Here is a 25,985-nt window from a genome sequence, read left to right on the forward strand (position 1 = left end):
TAAATTCTTCTTCTGTAAGTGAACGACTAGAATTGAATAGTTATGTAACGTAACAGACACTTTTTTGTTATTGAAAAGAAAGCTGTCATCTCAGACATGTTAGACAACTAAATATACAATAAATGGGATCTGATCCATATACTATTATATAATACCTATTTTATTTGCTATCGAAAGTAAAATTAGAAATTAATACCAAAGCGAAAGTATAATACACTGGTTGTCCTTAACAACAAATATATGACGCAAACTTTAAACATGAAGTGTGTCGTCCTAATTGTTTTCATCTTAGGAATATTAGTATCTAGTGGAGCTTGTGAAGAATCACGAAAGGTATTTAGCTTTTAATAACATGTTATTTCAAAACATAAGTCATAAAGGTTTTAGAAATAACAATAATGTAGTTAATCAACATTAAGAATCAAAAGAATATACTAATATGATGCACGTCACTAACATATCATTTTCGTCCAGTAATTTACTAACTCTGTGATTGTGTGTCTCCAGTGGAGTTACTCAACATTACATGACAGATGTAATATGGATTAAGATTTCTAAACAAGAGATCATCTCTTGATTCCTTCTGTATATTTGTCCTAAATAGTTACTAGCCTACAAAGGGAGTTCTAATAAGTCTGAAAGACTAACGAAAATACAAAGTCAAATTGAACCGCAAAAAAGTAAATGATGCAAAATGTAATCTGGATATATATATGTCGTTAAATGAATTTGAATTCTTCTGTTGTAAGTCAACTACGAGAATCGAATAACGACGTAACCATGGTAACTAGTGTGGTTTAATTTTGTTTTTATATACATTTTACTTTTACTTTCGATACTGTATAAACGTGTTATGTTTTTCTGAATATCTAATATAGGTTATATCACGATGTATGATGAGTTTAACATTTTCTTACTAATGATTGATTTTATGTCATGCTTGTTGCATCAATGTGCCAAGATATTGGGAGAATCGAAATCACAAATATATTTAATCCTGTTAAATTCAAATGCATGTCTTAATCGACATTTTATAATACAGTGACTGTCTTTGGTTTCCTTCTGCCAAATTTGTATATCTTTTTGTTTAAGAATTCACCAGATCGTCTCTAATGGATAGCTATCCTATTCCTTTCCTCCCCTATGGTGTCATTAGCACCGTAATCAGCCCTTCTGTATTGGGATGAATTATCTTTGATATGATCACAATTATAAACTTAGTGTTGACAAAACTTTTATTGTTTTGAAATACTACGGATTTTCTCTTATGACCCAGCCAAAACAATTTCGGAATTTTGAATCGACTTTCACTGATATTTTTTATAGACGAAACGCACGTCTGGCGTACAAAATGTCAATTCTGGTATCTATGACTAGCTTATATCTACATGTATAATATTTCACAACAAAGGAAAGTAACTTATCGCACAAATAGAAAGTAAAATCACACAAATACTGAACTCAGAGGAAAATCTAATCGGAAAGTCCATAATCACATGGCAAAATCAAATGACAAAACACATAAAAAACGAAGGGACTGTCATATTCCTGACTTGGTACAGGCATTTTCAAATGTAGAAAATGGTGGATTAAACCTGGTTTTATAGCGCTAAACTTCTCACTTTGTTGACAGTCTCATCAAATTCCGTTATATATACAATGATGCGTGAACTAAACAGACATAATAAATAAAATAGTCAAAATATGGGTACAGCAGTCATCTACGGGGCGCCGAATGGGACTCTTGTGGTTTTGTACAAAATTCAATTCTGTCATAACAAAATCATTTTTGTCTTACAAAACTATGTGCTACAGACTTGTTTTGTGAGAACTTCACAAAATTCATTTGTGTAGACAAAATTCATTTTTGTCATGACAAAATTCATTTTTGTAGACAAAATTCATATTTGTCATGACAAAAGTCAATTTTGTCTAAAAGGTATGCAAATATAAACATATTTGCATACAAAATTGACTTTTGTTACCTGATATGGAAATTAAATCACAAAAGTCAATTGTGTGAGGTAAGATTCAATTTTGTGAGACAAAATTGACTTTTGTGAGACAAAATTAACTTTTGTGAGACAAAATTGACTTTTGTGAGACAAAATTCAATTTTGTGAGACAAAATTCAATTTTGTGAGACAAAATTCAATTTTGTGAGACAAAATTCAATTTTGTCAATTTTGTTGAGACAAAAGTCAATTTTGTTAATTTTTTTTGAGACAAAAGTCAATTCTGTCAATTTTGTTGAGACAAAAATCAATTTTGTTGAGACAAAAGTCAATTTTGTTAATTTTGTTGAGACAAAAGTCAATTTTGTTAATTTTGTTGAGACAAAAGTCAATTTTGTCAATTTTGTTGAGACAAAAGTCAATTTTGTGACGACAAAATACATTTTTGTGACGACAAAATTCAGTTTTGTAACAACAAAATTGACTTTTATGTGACAAAATTGACTTTCGTGAGACAAAAATCAATTTTGTTGAGACAAAAGTCAATTTTGTTGAGACAAAAGTCAATTTTGTTGAGACAAAAGTCAATTTTGTCTCACAAAAGTCAATTTTGTCAATTTTGTCTCACAAAAGTCAATTTTGTCAATTTTGTTGAGACAAAAGTCAATTTTGTCAATTTTGTTGAGACAAAATTCAATTTTGTCAATTTTGTTGAGACAAAAGTCAATTTTGTCAATTTTGTTGAGACAAAATTCATTTTTGTCAATTTTGTGTAACAAAAGTCGATTTTGTATGCAAATTAGTTCACAGAAACCAAACTAAACTAATTTGAATACAAAATTGACTTTTGTCGCCCAATTTTCAAATTAGGTAACAAAATTCAAGTCTGTGTAACAAAAATGAATTTTGTCATGACAAAAGTGACTTTTGTCCGCTGATAGATAATTTTGTATGACAAAATTTTAAATTTGTAGTATGATACAAATTTTGTTAAACTGAACTTATTTTTGTTGAACAAAAGTCACTTTTGTCCGTACAAAATTGAATTTTGAGTACAAAACCACAAGAGTCCCATTCGGCGCCCCGTATCATCATCGTGTAACAATTTTAAAAGGAACAATTTAACAGAACACAAAAACATCTATCTACACACGCATTCATTAATTCGCGTGTCTGACGTCAGAACAGTATTCTTTAAAAAAAAATAACTATACTTTATTGTAGACGCACTCCAACAGTGCCATTGCAAGGAAGATAGACGTGAAAGCGTTCCTTAAATTCGCTTCTAACGCATTACAGTTTGTCGCTGGCGGTATAATGAATCTTCCAGGTGTAAAAGTGATAACAGCCTGCATTCCAGAAGCATACTGTTTTTACAGTAAATATGATGATCCCGATCGAAACGTAAAATGCTCTATGTATGTCATAAAATGTCTGTATAAGCAGTTTGCTAACATAGGAACTTGTTTGTATGATCTGGCCGCAGACACAGGTATCGATTTTTATTATAATGGACTAAATTTTTATAATTATGATCATTTTACAATTCTTTCAGACGCTCTTGTTTGTAGTGGTGTTGATAGATGGACAATAAATTATTTGACAGAGATGTTTAAATATTAGATACCACAAAGAACTTCTTGTACATATGTTGGTTTGTTTTTCGGTTTATTTACCTTATAATACTCAATGTTTTACCTAATATGTTGTAGTGTGGGTGTTGTTGTTGGTTATATAGCTTATAAATCATGCCGGTTTTTAAAGAAAATAATGACGAAAAGTATGGACAGGTAACTGCTTGATACGTTAAAATTCAAAATGAAATTTTAAAATCAAAACGGTTTACATATCTTTCAAATAACGTATTTAAGAATGGGTCCCAAGACATAAGTCCGTTATTTATTGTTATTTTCATGGAAACAAATCCCTTCATTTCCGTTATGGCATCACACAACTTTCAAATACTTAAATACTGTAATTATAACTACGATGCTTTGTTTGCTTCATTGTGATATCGTGTCATTCATATTTAGATAGAAACAACAGTTTAATAAAACATGACCATTTTAATTGCAGAAATATTTCTTAACCTAGACAGTTGAAATTGGTTAACTATCTTTGTAGGAAGGCTTGAATATAGCTGTTTTATCAGTAATATATTTTGTTTGATTGATATTATGTGCTTTTCTATAAATTGTATTATGTGCTTTTTATGATGAGTTTATTTACAACCACTGGTCGAAGCCACTGCTGGTGGAGATTTATTTCCCCGAAGGTATCACAAGCCCAGTAGTCAGCACTTTTTGTGCTGACATGAATCATCATTGATATTGTTATAGCTATAAATTAACTGTTTACAAAATTTTGAATTTTTTGAAATAATAAGGCTTTTCTACCTCATGCATAGATTACCTTAGCTGTATTTGGCAACACTTTTAGGAATTTTGAATCTCAATGCTGTACAACTTTGTACTTTATTTGGCTTTTTCTTTTTAATTTTTTTGGATTCGAGCGTCACTGATGAGTCTTTTGTAGACGAACCGCGCGTCTGGCGTACATACAAAATTTAGTCCTGGTATCTATGATGAGTTTATTTACAGCCACTGGGTCGATGCCACTGTTGGTGGAGATTTATTTCCCCGAGGGTATCACAAGCCCAATAGTCAGCACTTTTAGTATGTGGTTATTTTACTATGTTATGTGATTTCTTTGTTATATCATGGGTAAATACATCTTATATGAGGTAGTGTTTATTATATTATGAGAAATTGTTTATGATATGTGTTTTATTATAATTATATATCAATGAATCAATGAATGTGTTTGTAGTTAGATGTTTTTGACTATTTTATTTATTATATCTGTTTAGTTCACGCATCATTGTAAATATAACGGGTCATCAAAGTGAGATGTTTAGCGCTTTAAAATCAGTTTTACTACATCATTTTCTACATTTGAAAATGCCTGTACCAAGTTAGGAATATGACAGTTCTTGTCAATTCGTTTTTGATGTGTTTTGTCATTTGATTTTGCCATGTGATTATGGACTTTCGGAATTAGATTTTCCTCTGAGTTCAGTATTTTTGTGATTTTACTTTATGTTTATTAGTCCCCTACCGACGAATTCGAAGTGGACTTTAGGTTTGCAAACTGTCTGGCTGTTTATCTGTAAAATCGTAAGTCCGGCAAATCATTTTTCAACAATTTTGTTCTTCACGCTTGAAAAAGTTGATTTTATAATTAGATTATAGTTTCAATATCACAAACTAGTCAAACAATTTACTAAATTTTTTCATCGGTATAAGGGCATCATGCAGACTTCTTATACGTTCAGGTATTTCAAATCCAATTTTTTATGAAATATTCTTTATAAAGCACAAAAATGTCAGTATTCACCTCAGAAACTAACAAAATCATCAAATAGAATTATTAAGAAGGGATATAGTTACGATACTGTTGTCAGGTCATTAAAGATTGCATATTTTGGCGTTAATATTGATACAATTATATGGTCTTTGCATCGGAACTGAACACATTTATTCAAAAAACAGTTGTTGGCATGACACGGGTTATGTTCTTCTCATATATGTAATGATGGTATGATACTAAACCCCTAACGAGAAGGATTGTGCCTGATATTCATATGATGAAATCATAATCTTTCAATCAGTTTAATTGAAGTCTTGAGCTGGCATGTCAGTTAACTGCTAGTAGTCTGTTGTTATTTATGTATTATTGTCATTTTGTTTATTTTCTTTGGTTACATTTTCTGACATCAGACTCGGACTTCTCTTGAACTGAATTTTAATGTGCGTAATGTTATGCGTTTACTTTTATACATTGGCTGGAGGTATAGGGGAGGGTTGAGATCTCATAACATGTTTAACCCCGCCGCATTTTTGCGCCTGTCCCAAGTTAGGAGCCTCTGGCCTTTGTTAGTCTTGTATTATTTTTAATTTTAGTTTCCTGTGTACAATTTGGAGTTTAGTATGGCGTTTATTATCACTGAACTAGTATATATTTGTATAGGGGCCAGCTGAAGGACGCCTCCGGGTGCGGGAATTTCTCTCTACATTGAAGACCTGTTGGTAACCTTCTGCTGTTGTCTTTTCTATAGTCGGGTTGTTGTTTGTTTGACACATTCCATCGTGACAAGTTAAAGATCAAGTTCGAATGTTGGTCCTATATGATAATGTTATGCAGAGTTATTGTGTTTGAACAAAGACAATTCACTCAAATAATGAGTTTTTCTCACTTTTTTTATTATGCTTGAAGATATTGATTTGATGATTGTTATACAGTTTATATACAAGTTACAGATTAAGTTTGGTCTGGGGAATATTATGCAGAGTTATGGTCCTTGAACTTAGAAAATTCACTGAATTCACTCAAACAAACAGTGTCTCCACACTTTTTTTGACCATGCTTGAAGATATTGATTTGATAATTGGTATATAGTTTTGTCATGACGAGTTACAAATCAAAATTGAATTTCCGTTCTGATGATTTTGTGCAGAGCTATCATGGTCCTTGCACATAGAAAATTCACTTAAATAATAAATTTAAAAGGTAGGGGACTATGCATTGCGTTGCAATACTATCATATAAAAAAGAAGATGTGGTATGATTGCCAATGAGACAACTATCCACAAAAGACCAAAATGACACAAACATTAACAACTATAGGTCACCGTACGGCCTTCAACAATGAGCAAAGCCTATGCCGCATAGTCAGCTATAATAGGCCCCGATAAGACAATGTAAAACAATTCAAACGAGAAAACTAACGGCCTTATTTATGTAAACAAATTAACGAAAAACAAATATGTAACACATAAACAAACGACAACCACTGAATTGCAGGCTCCTAACTTGGGACAGGCACATACATAAATAATATGGTGGGGTTAAACATGTTAACGGGATCCCAACCCTCACCCTAACCTGGGACAGTGGTATAACAGTACAACATAAGAACGAACTATAAAAATCAGTTGAAAAAGACTTTACTCATCAGATGGACAAAAATACAAGTAGACGTGGCCGGGTACTTATACATCCGACACAAAAAGACGCAATGAACAGATCTGAGAGTACTCGTAGTTATCTGACAGCTAGTTCAAAGCCACTAACAACTAATAAAAAAATCATGCATCTAAGACTAAACTATCAATCCGTACACATCCAACATCCAATGGATTTAGTGTAAAGACGTCATAAACAGCATGACCTTGTGCAATGCCAAGTTACAGGTATCGACAGATTGTAGATCCATGAATATGTATATGTATATAACATACTAGTAATATTTAGTTAGCTTTTAATTTACTGATAACAAAATCAATATTTATACCAATAAAAACAATATTCAATGATCTTATTACAGTGTTGAATAGGTAAACTTTTAAAACAAGTTTATTTAAAGGAGCGACAAGTTTACATGGATCATTTCTAAATTTCCGGGCACGGTTAACAACATTTCCGTAAAAATGAGGATGTGCTATCCCGTTTGAAATAAGTTTTCTACAGGTACAAGTTCAAACTTCAAAACCAAATCTTTATATCTATGGAAAAATTTAGTAAAGGTTTTAAGTAATTTATGGCAACGATATCCCTGGTTTAATAATTTACCAGTAATACATAGGTTGCGTTCGTTAAAATTAAAAACGTCACAACAGACACGGGCATAGCGAACAAGTTGTGAAATATAAACACCGTAAGACGGTGCCAAAGAAACATCAGCATCTAAAAATGGAAAATTAACAATAGGGACCGAAAAATCGTCTCTTTTGTCGTAAATTTTAGTGTGGATTTTCCCGTTTAAAACCGAAATATCTAAATCCAGGAAAGGACAGTTATTACCGAAAAAATTTGATTTATTTAAATAAGTTCCTTGGGGTAAATTTCAGCAGTATATTGAGAAAATTCTTGATTATTTAACGAAAAAATATCATCAAGATAACGGTAAGTGTTGTTGAATTTATCAATTAAATGCAATTTCGACGGGTCTTTACTAAGTTTAGTCTTAAACTGTGATTCGTAACGGTACGAACACAAGTCTGCTATTAAAGGGGCACAATTAGTTCCCATGGGGATACCTACAACCTGTCGATAAACTTTGTTGCCGAAACGTACATAAATATTATCAAGGAGAAAATTAACAGCTTCAATCATCTCATCACACCTCCAGTAAGTATATCTAGCATATTTACCTTTCTCATTTGAGAAGAAGGCTTTAAATGAGTTGCACATTCAGCTTTACCAAACGACCATTTAATTAAATAGGAAAAATTTTGTTTAGTAAGATAGTGTGGAAGTGTAGTGTAAAGAGTAAAAAAATCTTAACAGAATCTAAAGGACCATCAAAAGCAAGTCCAAAACATCCAAAGAATTTTTTACACTCCAAAAATGGTTTATACCACTATGTTCATATATTTTATTACAATAGTTTATGATAAGCTCTTTAATAGTAGTTAATGAACTAGTTAAGAGCACTGAAAGATTAGTTGTAGAACACTTACTAGAGGCGGAGATGAAACGATATCTAAATGGCTTTGTGTGTAGTTTAGGTAGCCAATACATAGTAGGGACCTTCAAATGTTCAGAAGAAGCCTTAAGCTTTGATGTGGTTGTGATATGCTTGTTTACTTTATGACTCTCTGTGGAGCGGATGGACTTGAATGTAGATGAATTTAAAATTTCATTCTTAAGAACGTCCGTGTAGTATTTACGGCATACCACCACCACATTGGCTGCTTTGTCGGCCGATACAAACACAAATCGCTTTGAAAGTATTTGAAGTTTATTTCTTATTCTGGAAATAGGTGCATTATGTACTCTATTTTGTTATAATAAAACACTCATGCAACCACGCATCCCATATTGCGGATAGGACCCGACACAAATATCAATTTCGTGTTTCGGTAGTTAAGCTTGGGATGGTCATTTTAAGATGCATTATTTGAATATAATCAAATATGAAAATTATTCATGTTTATATTGATATATTTATATTTTAATTCTTCTTCAATATATCTAGTTTTTATGACAGATCTACCATCATCAGGGGTCCAACTGTCAATTTAATGTTACATTCTTTAACTTTGATCTACTAAGCATATCTCCAATACTTTTATGTTTGCTATACGCAACTATTGGTGCTGTATTGAATATTTGTACACAGTCTTCGTCGAACTGTAATACATGCCAGTGTTTCATTATACGTTTCTTTATTTTACGTATATATGGATTATATTTAGTTATTAAAACTAACGGAATACTTTCCCTCTTTAGATTTGTTTTGTTGTAATAAATCAGTACGGTCAATTGATAAAGCATCAGTAATACTATCATCTATTTCAGCGTTATCATAACCCCAATCTAATAATTTCACTTTGAAATTAGTTAGATTGTTTATTAATTTGTTATGGTCACTTGTATTTCTAATTTGCCGTATTGCTTCATCTTTAATAAATCCTCTGAATACATGCTGTGAGTGACAGCTATTTCTGTGCAGAATCTGTTTCTTTAAAATGTATTTCAAGGTCAAGGATGCCATATGTTGTAAATCGTTGACCTTTAATTACATCAACATCCAAGAACGACATTTTATCGTTTTTGATGTCATAGGTGAACTTTAATAAGGGGTTATAATCATTTGCCTGACGAAAAAAATCTATAATTTCATCTGATGCTCCATCATATATTATGAATCCATCGTCTCTATATCTGCCATGATAGAATATTTTGTCTTTATATTGAAATGCAGAAATAGTTTGATTCATTATTTCAAACATAATAAAATTGAGAAAGGAAATGGTGAATATGTCAAAGCGACAACCACCCGACCATAGAGCAAACAACAGCCGAAGGCAACCAATGGGTCTTCAATGTAGCGAGAATTCCCGCACCCGTAGGTGTCCTTCAGCTGGCCCCTAAAATATGCATAATAGTACAGTGATAATGGACGTCATACTAAACTCCGAATTATACACAAGAAACTAAAATTTAAAATCATACAAGACTAACAAAGGCCAGAGGCTCCTGACTTGGGACAGGCGCAAAATTGCGGCGGGGTTAAACATGTTTATGAGATCTCAACCCTCCCCCTATACCTCTAGCCAATGTAGAAAAGTAAAAGAATAACAATACGCACATTAAAATTCAGTTCAAGAGAAGTCCGAGTCTGATGTCAAAAGATGTAACAAAAGAAAATAAATAAAATGACAATAATACATAAATAACAACAGACTACTAGCAGTTAACTGACATGCCAGCTCCAGACCTCAATTAAACTGATTGAAAGATTATGTCTTCATCATATGAATATCAGGTACAATCCCTCCCGTTAGGGGTTTAGTATCATACTATCATAAAATATATGAGAAGAACATAACCCGTGTCATGCCAACAACTGTTTTTTTTAGAAATAAATGTGTTTAGTTCCGATGCAAAGACCTTATCAGTGAATCAATGTTAAAGCCAAAATATGCAATCTTTAATGACCTGACAACAGTATCGTAACTATATCCCCTTTTAATAAGTCTATTTAAAGGTTTTGTTAGTTTCTGAGGAGAATACTGACATTTTTGTGCTTTATAAAGAATATTTCCATAAAATTTTGGATGTGAAATACCTGAACGTATAAGATGTCTGCATGTTGAGTTATATTTACGAATTATTTCCTTATACCGGTGATAAAATTTAGTAAATGTTTTGACCAGTTTGTGATATCGAAAACCCTGGTGTAATAATTTTTCAGTAATACATAAATTTCTCTCGCTAAAATCTAATACATTGTTACATACACGAGCGAATCGTACAAGTTGAGATATATAAACACCATAAGATGGTGACAAGGGAACGTCACCATCTAAAAATGGATAATTAACAATAGGAAATGAAAAATCATCTCTTTTATCATAAATTTTTGTATTAAGCTTCCCGTTTATGATATAGATATCAAGATCGAGGAAAGGGCAGTGGTCATTGTTATCATTAGCTTTATTTAAAGTAAGTTCTACAGGATAAATTTCTTTAGTATACATACTGAAGTCGTCATTTTTTAGAGCCAATATATCATCCAAATATCTAAAAGTATTGTTAAATTTTTGTATCAAATGTTGTTTTGATGGGTCTTTGCTAATTTTAGTCATAAATTGTAACTCATAACAATACAAAAACAGGTCCGCAATAAGTGGTGCACAGTTAGTCCCCATTGGAATTCCAATAACTTGACGATATACGGAATCTCCAAAGCGAACAAAAATGTTATCAAGTAAAAATTCAAGTGCATAAATAGTATCAAAGCATGTCCAATTGACATAGTTCTTTTGTTTATTGCTACTAAAAAATGATCTAAAAGAGTTTGAACATATGTACTCGCATTCCGACTTTTTAAATGCCCAGTTAATTAGGGATGTGAATTTTTTCTTAATAAGAATATGAGGCAAAGTGGTATATAGGGTAGAAAAATCAAAACTTTGAACAGATTCAAAATCACCAATATATGCATGCAATTTATCAAGTACTTCCAACGAGTTTTTGACACTCCAAAAGTAATTAATTCCATTATTTTCAAAGGCCTTATTTGAACAATTTATTATCAGGTTTTTTATTGTACCAAGTGTACTAGTAAATAAGTATGTCACAGATTTCCGGTGATATTAAATACCGTTGCTTTTATAAAAATTCTAGAACTGAAATTTCATTTTTCTATATAGGAATGTAGACATATTGCCGTAAATTTAAAATATCTATGCACTATACCACTATAAAACAACATCTTATACATACACATTGTTGATTTGAAGTGGAGTTTAGTACCTGGTTCAACCCACCCCTAGTTTGCAGACATGATAACGATTTACGTGTATAAAGATTGAACTTGTTCTTTGATTAGAATAAATCAAGAGCATATTTACTGGTTAATTTCCATAAAACCGTCAGATGAAGGAAGCAATGTGCTACTGTATAGCAAATGTAATGAACATAATTATTCTTATTTTTCATCGGTAGAGTAGTAAAGAAACAAAGAGAATATGATTATCTAAGCGTCTAGCATAACAACACTCAATTATATTCTCTCAGACAAACAGAACGCATTTATCAGATTCACTTTACAGAAATAGACTTAAAAACACAACATCGATATCATACTTATAATTTGGTACGCCTGTTGGTTGTGTCGTTTACATACGACTCTCGACTTATATTTTTTCCAAAATGTCCTGCACCAAGGCATGAAAATGGTAGTTGTTATCTTATAGTTTGTTTCTGTGTGTGTGTTACATTGTCGTTTGTTTATGCTACAATTTAGTGTTTCTGTTGTTTTGTTTTTTTCCTCTTATAGTTGATGTGTTTCCCTCGGTTTTATTTTGTAAGCCGGAATTTTTTTTAATCGATTTACGACTTTCAAACAGCGGTATACTACTGTTGCCTTTATCTGTATTGAAACACACATTTAGTTATGTTTTAATTTATCAAAAACAAAATCAAGGTAATTTTTTGGTTTCGATTGATATAATTTGTTGACTCATCATATTTCAAACAGTGCATGTAAATTAAAAAAAAAACAAGTTGGTGTTACATCAATGGCCAACAACTCCACATTATTAAAAACGGAAAAAATATTTATAACATTTCATAAAGAGCTGACAGCTGCAAATACTTACAAATACTATTAAAAATATCAAACATGTTTTGAAGCAGTAATTAATACTTTGAAACATTAGAAATTCAGATAACAACTAGAATTGTAATTGCTAGCAATAACGGATGGCACCCTCGTTTCCTCATTGGCAGGGTAATGGCAGCTATTTTAAATTTCCAGAGTAAAGGAAGGCACACATGTCTTTTAACATTACTGTAAAGTTTCAATTAGTTAGGAGCATTTTGGAATTGTTTACATTTTTGCTGTTTGCATGATCACGGCGGTCATTTTTAGAAATTCTAAAGTCAAATGGGACATCTGCATATGCCAGTCAATACATGTTTGTGTATGAAGTTCCATTAACTTTTTGAGCATATCGATATTTGACATTTTTGCTGTTTCCATGGTACCTGCAGCCATCTTGAAAATACCCCGATTTCAAATCTGCACATGCTGCTTAATATTCTTGTATAGTTCCATAATCATTGGTTGATAGAGTTTCATGATATAAGCTGGACAAAAAAAGAGGAAGAAAAAAAATAGAAAAAAAGAAACGCAGAATAACAATATGTCACCCCAACTCCGTTGAGGGTGCTCTTATTATAAAGGCTGACATATACACCTTACTAGCACACACAGAATCATTCCCATTATTTGATTTGGACAATAATACATGTATTCAAGTTAAACTTTAAATATTAGTGAATCATGAATCTTACACATTCATTAAAAAAGGAATGTTTAAACATACTCAAACAGATTCTAAGAAACAAGTTATCAAGCTTCCTAATTAAAATTCACTATGGTAACCACAAAAGTATATCTTATTTTCTTCATTTGGAAATACCTGTACCAAGTCAGTAATATGACAGTTGTCCGTTTTGAATTTTCCTCGGAGTTCACTATATTTGCGTTTTACGTTTGGCACATTACAAAGTTTTGAGTGTGCGAGTACAAGTAGTTCTATAACAGTATTTCATTACTTTGTCTAGGACTATTTATGATGTCTTTATATAAAATCTGGTGTCTGTGTACTGATTTGAGATCTGTATTTTATTTTTTACTGACAAATAGACTGAGTTCAGATGTGTATACAGGAAATTAAACACTCACTTTGGATTTGAAATGTTGTGTATTACGACAATCACATAGTGAGAATTCTATTTCAATTAAATAAGAAATGTAAAGGAAGTGAAATCGTTTTTCAATGTTATCTACGGGACAATACGAGTCTTCAAGATGATGTTTATATGGAAAAAAGTTTAAATAAGCTGATCTTTATTCCGTTTGTACTTTTAAATCTGTATTTGTTCTATCATTAGAACGATATTATTGAATGAAAAGTATCAGCCAAAGCCATTTACATGCATAATTTTTAACATAAAAAAAACATTTCTTATGTACAGTAGATTTGTGGAAGAAAAAAATTAACATATAAACATCATTTGTCTACAAATAAATCTTGTACATACAAAAAGATATATTAAACAAATAACCTATGTCACATAGTATGTGCACTTTATCTTTATAGTTATTTAATTGCAACACAAAAATGCAATTAGGATTTCCGTTAAGCCTTAAATGATGATTTATTAAATTAAAATAACGCTACGATTTATGTTCGTCCGAACTACAAAAACACGCTTTAATTTGGAGCCTATGATGTATTAGAAATAAACAGGTAAAGAGTTAAATATGGCGAAAAGAGACATGAAACATTCAGCTGAGGTCACCATTGCCTGCGGGACTATAAACCTTATTGTCTTAATAGTTTATTTTTAATTGTTCAACGAAAAATTAAGAAAAGTTGTTATAAGTGTGTCAGTACAGAAGCACTGCTTAGGTGATGATACCCACGGGACTAAAAGTTACAACGACCCTATGTTAGTGAAAGAAATAACACTATTTATTGTGTGCCTCAAAATCGCTCTTCATGGATTGACGTTCATCAGGAACGCAAATCCCGAACTTTAGAAATAACTCTTAATGTTTGCATCCAAATCACTTAAGTTGGTGATTTGTTTTACAGTAGTATTATTATATGTGTTCGAATTTGTTTTATATAAATTTGAATATGTAGTAGTATTGTAAAACGAGTATGCAACATTTAGGGTCTTTTGTTTATTGCACACTTATAAGAACAAATAATAATGTGATGATCGAAATGAATACTAGAGTCAAATCACCTGCCGTTCACGAAAGCGACACATACAAATGTTGCTGACGTGGTATTTTAAAAGGTGCACAATTGTTATATCAATTTATCCTGTAATCAACAATAATTGTAACGTGACGGTACCCAAATTGCACCTATTTTGACAGTTTTTTCACCTACGTTTTTTTATGATCAAGAAAAAAAATATCCATACTGTGTTTATTTTGTAGCCTTATCCTTCTTTATTGTATAGGTACACCAATTTAATTTTGAATCCATATTGAGTCATAAAAAAAATGGGTTTGAATCAACCTCCAAACTATCCATGATTCTGTAATGAGGAGTACCCAAATTGCATCCATGCTTAAATTCACATCGTCAAAAGTCTAATAACCGAGCTTTTGTTTAATTTCTTCAAATATTTTGAACAAGTGGATATTAGTCCATGCTTACTCTTCATATTTTACGAAATGAATACTTATAATATATTGTATTTGCTAATTTTAAGAAGATGACGCTTTGATGACGTCGCATGATGACGTTTTCGTACATTTTGCTTTTTCAGTAAACAGTCCATCTGTTGATAAACACTGTGAACGTTTTGTGTATATCTAAATATGTTTACCTATGTTAAAAGACGTGCATAGTATCAAATCATAAAAATACAAAGTGATTAGTCTCTAGGAAATCTTGTAGGATTTCTGTTGCTATTTTTTCTAAATAGGTGCAATTTGGGTACTCGGTGCAATTTGGGTACCCTTACGTTACAGATTTGTGGCAGTTGTGATAAAATAGACAGTTTCTATTTAGTTTGCGTTTGTTTTTGTAGTGTTCAGTCTTTCTGTGTTCTTTGTTTTCAATTCATAGTTAATGTATTTCTCTGGGTTCATAACCCGATCTGTTTTTGCTCAATCGATTTATTCGATGGTCTTATAATATGCACACGTCTTCTCGTTGTTCTATCTTCAATTGCGAGAAAAACAAATATAGAAAACTGTTTATCTTTTGGTTTGCTTTAAAGCAATGTCAATTTCTTTAAACAAATATTTGTGAGTTAGAATTGGAATATTTGTGCATGAATTGGTTTCTTTTTTAATATAGTCGGAAAGTATATATTTTCTTATATTGACTAAGAAACAGGATATACAATCGACGAGTTTTGCCTTAATTTTGGATTTAAAATGTCTAATTTTCCCTAATGTTTGTTTTATATTTACTTAAAGTTTCTTATTGTGTTATGCTTTTCTGTTATGTTGATATTATACAGATGTATAAAGATTATTTATAAGTTATTGCTCACGGAAAATATGAACTTTTAAAACTGTTTTAGATTTAAAATGACACTGACAATACAGCGCGTGTAAACGTTCGATACACATTGCACCTTAGTGGTATTTGGCATCATGCTGATGTCGAGTAAATACCGTTAGAGTCACAATCCTCTTCAGGGTCTAACCAATTTTAAAATTTGTACTTGCTGCTTCTCCGCTAAGTACATCGATGTTAAATACGTTTTTCTCGTTCAGATATGCATATTAAAGTTACTACTAGACAACCAAGCCATATATCAGTGCCTTTGTTTTCAGATATCCTGTAATCAAAAGATATGTACCTAGATGCCGTCTTTGAATTCTTGCAGACAAGCGTAATGATTTACTGTATGTGTATCAAGACCACACTAGCTCTTGGACAGCGACAATCTATGCTTTCAGACCTATGTAGATTCCCTTAAATTTGTCAGAAAAATAAAATAATACCATAGAATATAAAGTAATAGGCAAAATAACGTTATTTTAATGAGGATTCTCAGGTAAAGAAACATTTTAAGCGTCCTTGATTTTTCTGGTTGCTTTAGAAAATATTAGTCATTTTACAATATTATAAAACAGCTTGGACTGATCTTTATTTTTTTGTGCCTTTAATTGCCAAAACTATGGTATCGTTTTTTTAATTGTCGTTAAGGCCTAACGTTGGTGTATAATGGGTCATATCAACTTAAATTGAATTCAGGTGCATGATTGCGTAATAGTCAATCACGCCACCTATTATTTTTATATTGATGTATAATGTTAATGATAGCCGCAAATGGTCAGTTTAAAATTCTTGTCACAACAGTATCAACTCTTACCATATGTCTGACATAATTTAGCTAATATTTGAGCTAGAAGTGTTAAAACAAAGCCATATTTGCAATATTTGTATGTATGCGATACCAGTCTGATGTATAAATTCACTTAACAATTTATAGAAATGACTGCTAACATCTGAATTTTCCATAACTTCCAAGAAAAATTATTGGTTTCTTTATAAGGACCTTTAAAATCATAAAATCATAGCATTTACAAGTTAAATTATTTTGTTTTTTTGACCCACGGGGTAGACTTTTTTCTCTGTTTTTTTTCCTCTGTGGCCTAAAAATCCCTTAATTATTCTGCTGTTTCTAGCAATATGGAATATTTAGTACATATTCAGTATAAAACACAATATTGTTAGTTCTGTTAAGATATTTTTATATTTCTAACTTGTATTTTTTAAGCTGCGATGACAAAAAGCAGATTTAGGCGTTACGGCTTACTTTTCGGTTATCGACAGGACAAAACAGCCCACCAATAATATTCAGGAAGGTAAGGTCCAGGATTTTTCTTAATCTTAATGAAATATTTATAAACTTCATATTTGAGTAAATTTCTTTAAAATCTGTGCGATAAACCAAGTTTGCTTAAATTCAGTATGTTCTCTTTTTCACCCAATTAACTGGAACATGCACATTCAGGTAAACATGGTGTTTTCAATCATTTATTTCTTTTGAAACTAATTAAATCGTTTCTATTGTCATGTCATTAAAGATGAAATTTTTTGGAGTTAATATTGCTTCCCTAAAAGGGTCTTTGCACCGAAGATAAATACATGTATACTAATAAAACTAGTTGTTGGGATGGTACGGGTTATGTTCTTCTCATATATTTTATGATTGTATGAAATAAAACCCTTAACGGGAGGGATTGTGCTTAAATTTCATTTGATAAAGATCTAATTAGTTTAATTGAGATTTGAAACTTGCATTTCAGTAACTGTTAGTAATCGTTTGTTAATTTATGTTTCATTGTCATCTTGGTTAGTTTCTTCTGTTACCTTTTCTCACGTCGGAATCGGACTTCTGTTAAATTGAGTACTACTGTAAGTATTACTGATTATATTCATCATTGGATAGTGGTATATGGGGAGGATTGAAATCTCAAAAAACATGTTAAACCCTGCTGCATTTTTGCGCCTGTTCCAAGTCAGGAACCTATTGTCCTTCTTAGTCTTGTATGATTTTTTTAAGTACAGTTCATTTTCGGAGTTATTTGACGTCCATTTAAACTACACTTGTTCATAGTTATGCTCTTCAACTTTGTACTTGTTTGGCTTTACAACTTTTTTTTTATCTGAGCGTCACTGTTGAGTCTAGTGTAGTCGAAACGCGAGTCTGGCGTATGAAAATATTTTTCCAATGATTAAATTTGTTCTTTAGACTCTTTTGAGTACATTTGAACAACAAAATGGTATATGTTTTTTTCAAATTATCATTGCTGTTGCCTTCATGGGAAAGCGTGTATCTGAAAGTCTCATCTACCATTTAACATTTTAAATTAAAAGAAATAGTTGTGGTATGATTGCCAAAATGACAAAGGAATTAACAACTGTAGGTCAACATACGGCCTTCAAAAATAAGCAAAGCCAACACCGCATAGTTAGCTATACAAGGCCCCGAAATGACAAATGTAAAACAATAAAAATAAGAAAACACTACCGGCCTAATGTATGTACAAAAACATGAAGGAATCACAAATATGTAAAACAGCTACAAACGAAATCCAATGAGTTACAGGCTCCTGACTTGTGTCAGGCACATACAAACTGACGGACTGATACATCTTAGCGAACCCTCGCCCTTACCTGGGACAGTTGTTTAACAGAACAACATTAGAACGAATTTTAAAAATCAAGAGAAAAAGACATAACCCATCAAATGGATACAAATAGCAATACATGTAACAAAACATAGATTGGACGTGACTGAGTACTTGTACATCCCAACAGCAACAAAATCTAAGTGCAGATCTGAAAGTACTCTTATTTACTGACAGCTAGCTCAAAGGCAATATAAATTAATAAAAAACTCAATCATTATAAGAATAATTGTGCCATACAAATAAATATTTCCCCTATGACAACCATAAAATGTTATCAGTTGTAAGGTGAACCTCATGGTTTTTCTTGTAACTAGATATGACATTGAACACGTTACAGTGTCGACGTGCCATGGTGCACTTTATGGATTGCCATTGCGCTGTTTTTTTTGCATCTTTAATTTCAAGTTCAGTACAATTCATTTATTGTAAATTACACGGAAATTCCTTCAAATGTATACAATGTATCTAAGAACGTCAACACTCACTTTTTACTTCTCAAGGACAGAGAACGATGATCACACAATGAGACCGTTGTTTTGGTATAGAACTTTTATATGCATTTAAGGGAAACGCTGCATTCCTTCAGTGTTATTCACCATATAGTTATAGATACTTATACCGGTAACTGTTCCACTAATCCACAGAAATTATTTTTAAAGGAGAGAGCGAAACTTTGTTCCGTTTGTATAATCAGTCTGTACTTTTATTTTGGTAGGTTTTTAAAAATATTTTATTAAATGTCAAATGTTAAAAGAGCCGTTATTATAAAAACTTTTGAAGTCTCCAAGATATAGTAAATCTGATCTAATGCCACCAATTTTCGAATTTTGGGTCAGTCGACTATAATGTTACATAATGCATCTTATAATCACTATATTCAGCAGATAAATGATTTTATAACTTTCCGGGCGTTCTCTAATACGTTAATAAATGAGCAAACACTATACACCTATTTTAAATAATTGCATCGGTCATATTTCTTGAGAAGATAATGAATAAGACTTTATATGTATTCTTATGTCTAAATTAGTTTTTTGATTTATTGGTTTTTTGTTTGGTTTTTTTTCATCCAGTCTGCAGCGTTCGGAAATATTGGCCCTCAATAATGTCAATACTCTCCGTACTTTAATTTGGCTTTTTAACTTTTTTATTCAAGCGTCACTGGTGAGTCTGTTGGCAACGAAACGCGCGTATGTTGTACAAAATATTTTTCTTCTGGTAACTATGTTCAGTCAGGATTCTACTTCGTCAAAATTATCTCCCCATTACGCCAGTTCATTTACACAATCGTAGAAATGGAAGCCATTGTAGGGATGACGCGCTTCGAATTTTGCTCTTGGAAACCGATGAATTTATCCACATTGTACCATTACGATCCTTATATGTCAGTTGTATTTTAAAAGACAAATGTATCAACTAGGTAGTGAGCATCAGTTAATGATCTTGTCTGTATTGATTCAACTTAAAACTATTGTCTGATCGGTTGTCAGGTGGAATTTTTGAAAAGTCATAAACATTTAAAAAAATTTTAATTAAATATTTCGTGGAAGGGCAGACTAGATTTTTTTAGTGATTGAAGACTATAAACACTAGTTATTACACACAAAAAATTATAATTTTTCGAAGATATGCATTTTCATCATCCAACTTGAAAGACTGTCGTCAAGTACATTTAGTAAAAAATAGCTATTCGAACACACTCTGTTTTTGTGATTCATTAGATAGGTATTTCACTTGACCCATATATTTCATCTTTTAGTACTGTGATTTTTATGTTATAAAGTCAACCTGTAGCTTTGATATATAAAAATGATAGAATCTGAAGCGAGACGATGTATGAAATATTCTTGCTTTGTACGATATCAAGACAAAATATTCAACTCAAACACGCCCTAACATAAAAAGGTGCACTCAATTTTCTCTTTTCGATACTATTGTTACCCATTTTTTGTAATTTGTTCTTGAGTCACATAATGGAAGGGCAGACACGAAAATTACTGAACTAATAGATTGATATTTTTTCCGTCCGCGGTAATTTTTTTTTAAATCGGAGGTTATGCATTTTTTACATCCAACTTGAAAGATAACCCATGTCGTCGACTTGATATCTAATTGTTCTGCTTAACTATGTACTAGATAAATTAAAAACTTAGGCAAACGGTGTTTTTAAAATAAAACACTTCGTAATTGAGAAGAAATTTGTAATTTTGTTTGTTTCTATTAACTTTAAAAAATTTTGTCACTATAGTAAACATTACAGTACACATTTATCGCCTTCTCTAACAAAGAGGTTCGATTCTTTTGTTCTATTTCAACCGAGTTTCCGACTGTGTTGAGGTAATTCAGTATTATGTATAGTGATTTTTTTTATTATAACGCGTTATTTTCGCTTTCTACTATACCTGTACAAAAGCTTTTTTTATCCAGTGTTGTACAGATCTTTGGACACATTTATAGGAAAAGCAGCCTGTAATTCAGTGGTTGTCGTTTAATACTGTTTTATGTTCATTATTATGTACATAGTTATGCCGTTAATTTTTCGTTAATTTTTCATACTTGGGCTTTTTATAAATGACTATGCGATATGGGCTTTGCTCATTGTTGATCGCCTTACGGTATTATACAGTTGTTAATTTTTTCATTTGGTCTCTTGTGATGAATTGTTTTATTGGCAATCTTACCACATCTTCTTTTTATATTATAATTCGTTTTATTCTTTTTATGTATTACTAGTATACGAAGTGAAATTACAAGTCCTTAACAATAAATAAATAAAGTATTCCAAATCAATATATAATACTTCTTTTCTGTCTTTTTGTAAACGTGTATGTCAACTAGTAAATGATGACATTTAATTATTAATACATTCAATTTTAGGTGGGCTTTATTCATGTATAGAGACTTAAATGAAAACAAACTTTAAGATAAAAAGAAATAAAAAGGAATTGATCTAGCCTTCTTTTATACATATACATATATTTATATCGTTATGCAACATCAAGAACAATTAGACAGATCATATATCGAAAATACAACGAAAAGTCGATATCAAAACAAAATGATATAAATTGTTTTGTTCACGAAAATTTAACAGCTGCTGCCTTTGTATTTCATTCCAACAAATATGTGATGGCAGTATTTAACATGAAACATCTTATTTTTCTATTTTCAATACTTGGAATGTTTGTAACTGGAGGAGTTTGTGGAGGAGGGAGAAAGGTATTTACAATTAACTGAAATATATTTTGAAAGAAACATCTAATTTAAAATTTACATATTGACATTTGCGGAAACTAGGTCTTTACCGAGGATTACATTTTGACTTCAATAACAGTTGAACAGGGGACACCTCAATATACAATAACAAAAACCAACATTGTAAAATTTAAAAAAAAAACTTTATCAGGTATGTATGTCTTTTCGAGGATATTCAAATGATGAGCATATAGTCATAACAGATGTTACTCAGTGTCTTTGATATCGCAACAAAGCCAATCAATTCGTTTTGGCCCCAGATAACTTTTAAAATGTTCATATCATTGGAAAAGCTCCAAATTATTTCCCTTTTGTGCAAAATGTCATTTTTGCATTAAAATTGAAATATCTTTTTTAACTCATCGGTGACCTATATTTTCAATTCTTTTTCTTCAAATAAGCTCTACTTAGATTAAACAATAATAAAATTTAAAGGACTTCTGTAATTTGGTTCGTTCTTTATTTCGATAATACGTCTATTTCCCTTATTTGTTCAACAGACAAAAGTACAGTAACAAAAACGCATGCTTCTGTCGGAGCTAAAATGAACAATGACCCTATTGTTTTATTTTAGTTTTTCTATTAAGTGTATGCTTAAGTTCGTTTTCCTTAGTTGATTATCCCTTTAAATACTAAGTTAGCGGAAATATTTTTTTTAATTGTCTCAACCTAGCCACCTCAACGATAACATACTATAGTTCAAAGGACCCTACTTAAAATGTTACCTTTAGTCTAAAGCAAAGGCGTGAGGGCATACGCATCGATTTTTTTTTCTTGATAATGTCTCTATGGGCAAACTGTCACACACCTAGGACTAGGATGAATAATTTGCTTATAGGTAGCAATTAAAACTTGGTTCGTCTAACAGTGTAAATATAAACCATGCAAATTTAATAGTATATATGTTTGTTTTAGACATTTACCAGTGCAGATGGATTTGACGTGAAAGCCTTCTTCAGGTTCATCATTGCGGTAGTAAAATTTTTCGTTAGCTTTGTGATGAACATACCCGGTGTAAAAATAGCAATACCATGTATTCCAGAAGCATGGTGTTTTTTCAGTGACTTTGATGAACCTGATCGAAACATAAAATGTTCCATGTATATCATTAAATGTGGAATTAAGCAGCTGGCTGGTATAAAAACGTGTTTGTATGATTTGGCTGTAGACATAGCTATTAATATTTTTATTTATAGATTTAATTTTTATAATTATGATTATGTTACAATTCTTGGGGACGTTCTTGTATGTGCTGGTTTTAATGAATGGGCAATGAATTATTTGAAAGATAAGATGAAATACTAGATACCACATTAACCAGTGCTACTTTGTTTTTTCATTTGTTATGTAATGTGTAAATGATTTCCAGGATAATGTTGCCGACTTAATCTTGTTAATGTTTCACTGTAATAATTAATGTTCAATGTGTTATTGTTGTTCTTTATTTTGTTTGTTTTTGATTTTTTTAATACTACTATGTATGTTTCATGTGATATAGTAAATATCTTGCTGGAAAAAAGAGAATTATGAAATGTTAATTGTTTTGCCACTTTTAATTGAAAACCACAAAGTATCAAAATGTATATGTTCTCTGTTCCCGTCGTGTAATGATGTCGTTTTAGCGGTATATTTAACATTGCCACAAAGCGTGGAGGTTTGGCTAGCCACAAACTAGGTTCAACACGCCATTTTTTCTAAAAAAAAGTACAAAGTCAGGAATATTCCAGTTGTTCGTTTCTATGAATGTTGCATTTTTGTTTCTTTTTGTTGATCTTCTGTGTGTAGTTACTTTATTGTTTCTATTTATAGTTGATGTGTTTAGTTTCAGCTTGTAATCCGTTTTTTTTTTCTCAATCGGCGTATGAATGTTGAACAGCGGTATTTAGTCCTGGAATCTATGATGATTTTATTTACAACCACTGGGTCGATGCCACTGCTGGTGGAGATTTATTTCCCCGAGGGTATCACAAGCCCAGTAGTCAGCACTTTTTGTGCTGACATGAATTATCAGTGATATTTTTATATTTATAAATTAACTGTTTACAAAATATTGAATTTTTAGAAATACTAAGGCTTGTCTACCTCAGGCATAGATTACCTTAGCTGTATTTGGCAACACTTTCAGGAATTTTTTATATCAATGCTCTTCAACTTCGTACTTTATTTGGGTTTTTTTCACCTATTTTGGATTTGAGCGTAACTGATGAGTCTTTTGTAGACGAAACGCGCGTCTGGGTTAATATAAAATTTAGTCCTGGAATCTATGATGAGTTTATATACTGCTCTTGCCTATATAAATCTGCAACAACAAAAAAACCATACAGAGTATTTTCCTCTTTTGGTCTTGCCTATTTGCTAAACGGCTTCTAACTTCTGTAATTCAATGGCAAGTGTAGTTACTTCCAAAATGCTGGGATCTTGTTATTCTTATAAACCCATGAGCCAAATTAGAATCTTGAAGACATTTTGCTACAATTCAAATTTAGATGTAGTTTAAAAGAGGGGCGAACGATACCAGAAGGACAGTCAAACTGATAAATCGTTCATGGCTAGGTTAGGGTTTATGTTTTATGTTGCCAAAAACTATGCTTCAAATTGTAACTTAAAGTTATTTACGTTAAATTTGAAGGTTAGTGACGTCATAGTGATAGTTTAACCAAAAATAGGCAAAAGTAGTGTACTGGTGTTTTCTTGGAATTTGAATATCTGTGAAAACGCACTTGATACAATAAAAGTAAATTATCAGTTTTCAGATTTTTTTCTGATGTCGGTTTACTTCCTTGACTGTCTCTGTCATTAAACTGACATAATGTTAAGCTTCTCAATACTAGTACATCATATCAAAAACCAAATATGATCAAATATACATTTTGGGGCCCTTTAGGGACGGTGCAATATTTATCAAACAGGGGGGACCGGTGCAAATCGCAAAACCTGTTTGGAAAAAAGTATTGTCCCATGCTGATGTGATAGGAAAAAAAGTTATGTCCCATGACCTCTATTCATTAAAAAAGTATGTGTCCCATGAATATCATGAATATATTGAGTGAATTAAAACACAATCTGTACCTTAAATAACGTAAAGCAACAATATTTATTGTGATATAAATGTTTTTGACAATCATTTTAACATTCTCCACTAGTCTTGACCTTCAAATTTAGTTTTGACTGGTGTAAATCAGCCCATCTAACTAAATTAAATATTGATCTTACAAAATTCAAGCTTATTGGGTAGTTTGATTTATTGCTGTGAAATGAAAGAGTTTAATTTTACAATAGGTAAAAATAAAAATTATTATATAAATTCAGATAGGCATCTTTAATTTTTTTTATAACTTTTTCAAATCAACTTGGATTTTCATCAAACTATGCAGCTATCTTAGATATATATTAAGCTTACTGAATCTTAGGTCATTTTGTTTTTTGTTGTATTGCTGTCAAATTTAAGAATTAGATAAATCTAGGTAAAAAAAGCTAGAATTTGCAGTTCGAACAAAATAGAGATAGTACACTTTACAATTTAATTGTTAAATTTGACAGCAATACAACAAAAAACAAAAATGACCTGGGATTCAGTAAGCTTAATATATATCTAAGATAGCTGCAAAGTTTCATGAAAATCCAAGTTGATTTGAAAAAGTTATTAAAAAAATTAAAGTGTACTATCTCTATTTTGTTCGAACTGCAAATTCTACCTTTTTTGACCTACATTAATTTAATTGTTAAATTTGACAGCAATACAACAAAAAACAAAATGACCTGGGATTCAGTAAGCTTAATATATATCTAAGATAGCTGTATAGTTTGATGAAAATCCAAGTTGATTTGAAAAAGTTATGAAAAAAATTAAAGTGTACTATCTCTATTTTGTTCGAACTGCAAATTCTACCTTTTTTGACCTACATTAATTTAATTGTTAAATTTTACAGCAATACAACAAAAAACAAAATGACCTGGGATTCAGTAAGCTTAATATATATCTAAGATAGCTGTATAGTTTGATGAAAATCCAA

General features: G+C 31.3%; 1 long non-coding RNA gene across 1 annotated transcript; it reads left to right on the top strand.

The window, feature by feature from the left end:
• Positions 1–236: 236 nt before the first annotated feature.
• LOC143078338 (uncharacterized) lies at positions 237–4,787 on the top strand. Its single transcript, XR_012979178.1, has 2 exons — positions 237–333; positions 3,180–4,787. It is a non-coding gene; the product is annotated as an uncharacterized LOC143078338 (long non-coding RNA).
• The last annotated feature ends 21,198 nt before the right edge of the window (positions 4,788–25,985 follow it).

Source organism: Mytilus galloprovincialis, chromosome 6 (assembly GCF_965363235.1).
Source record: "Mytilus galloprovincialis chromosome 6, xbMytGall1.hap1.1, whole genome shotgun sequence".
Taxonomy (NCBI): Eukaryota; Metazoa; Mollusca; class Bivalvia; order Mytilida; family Mytilidae; genus Mytilus; species Mytilus galloprovincialis.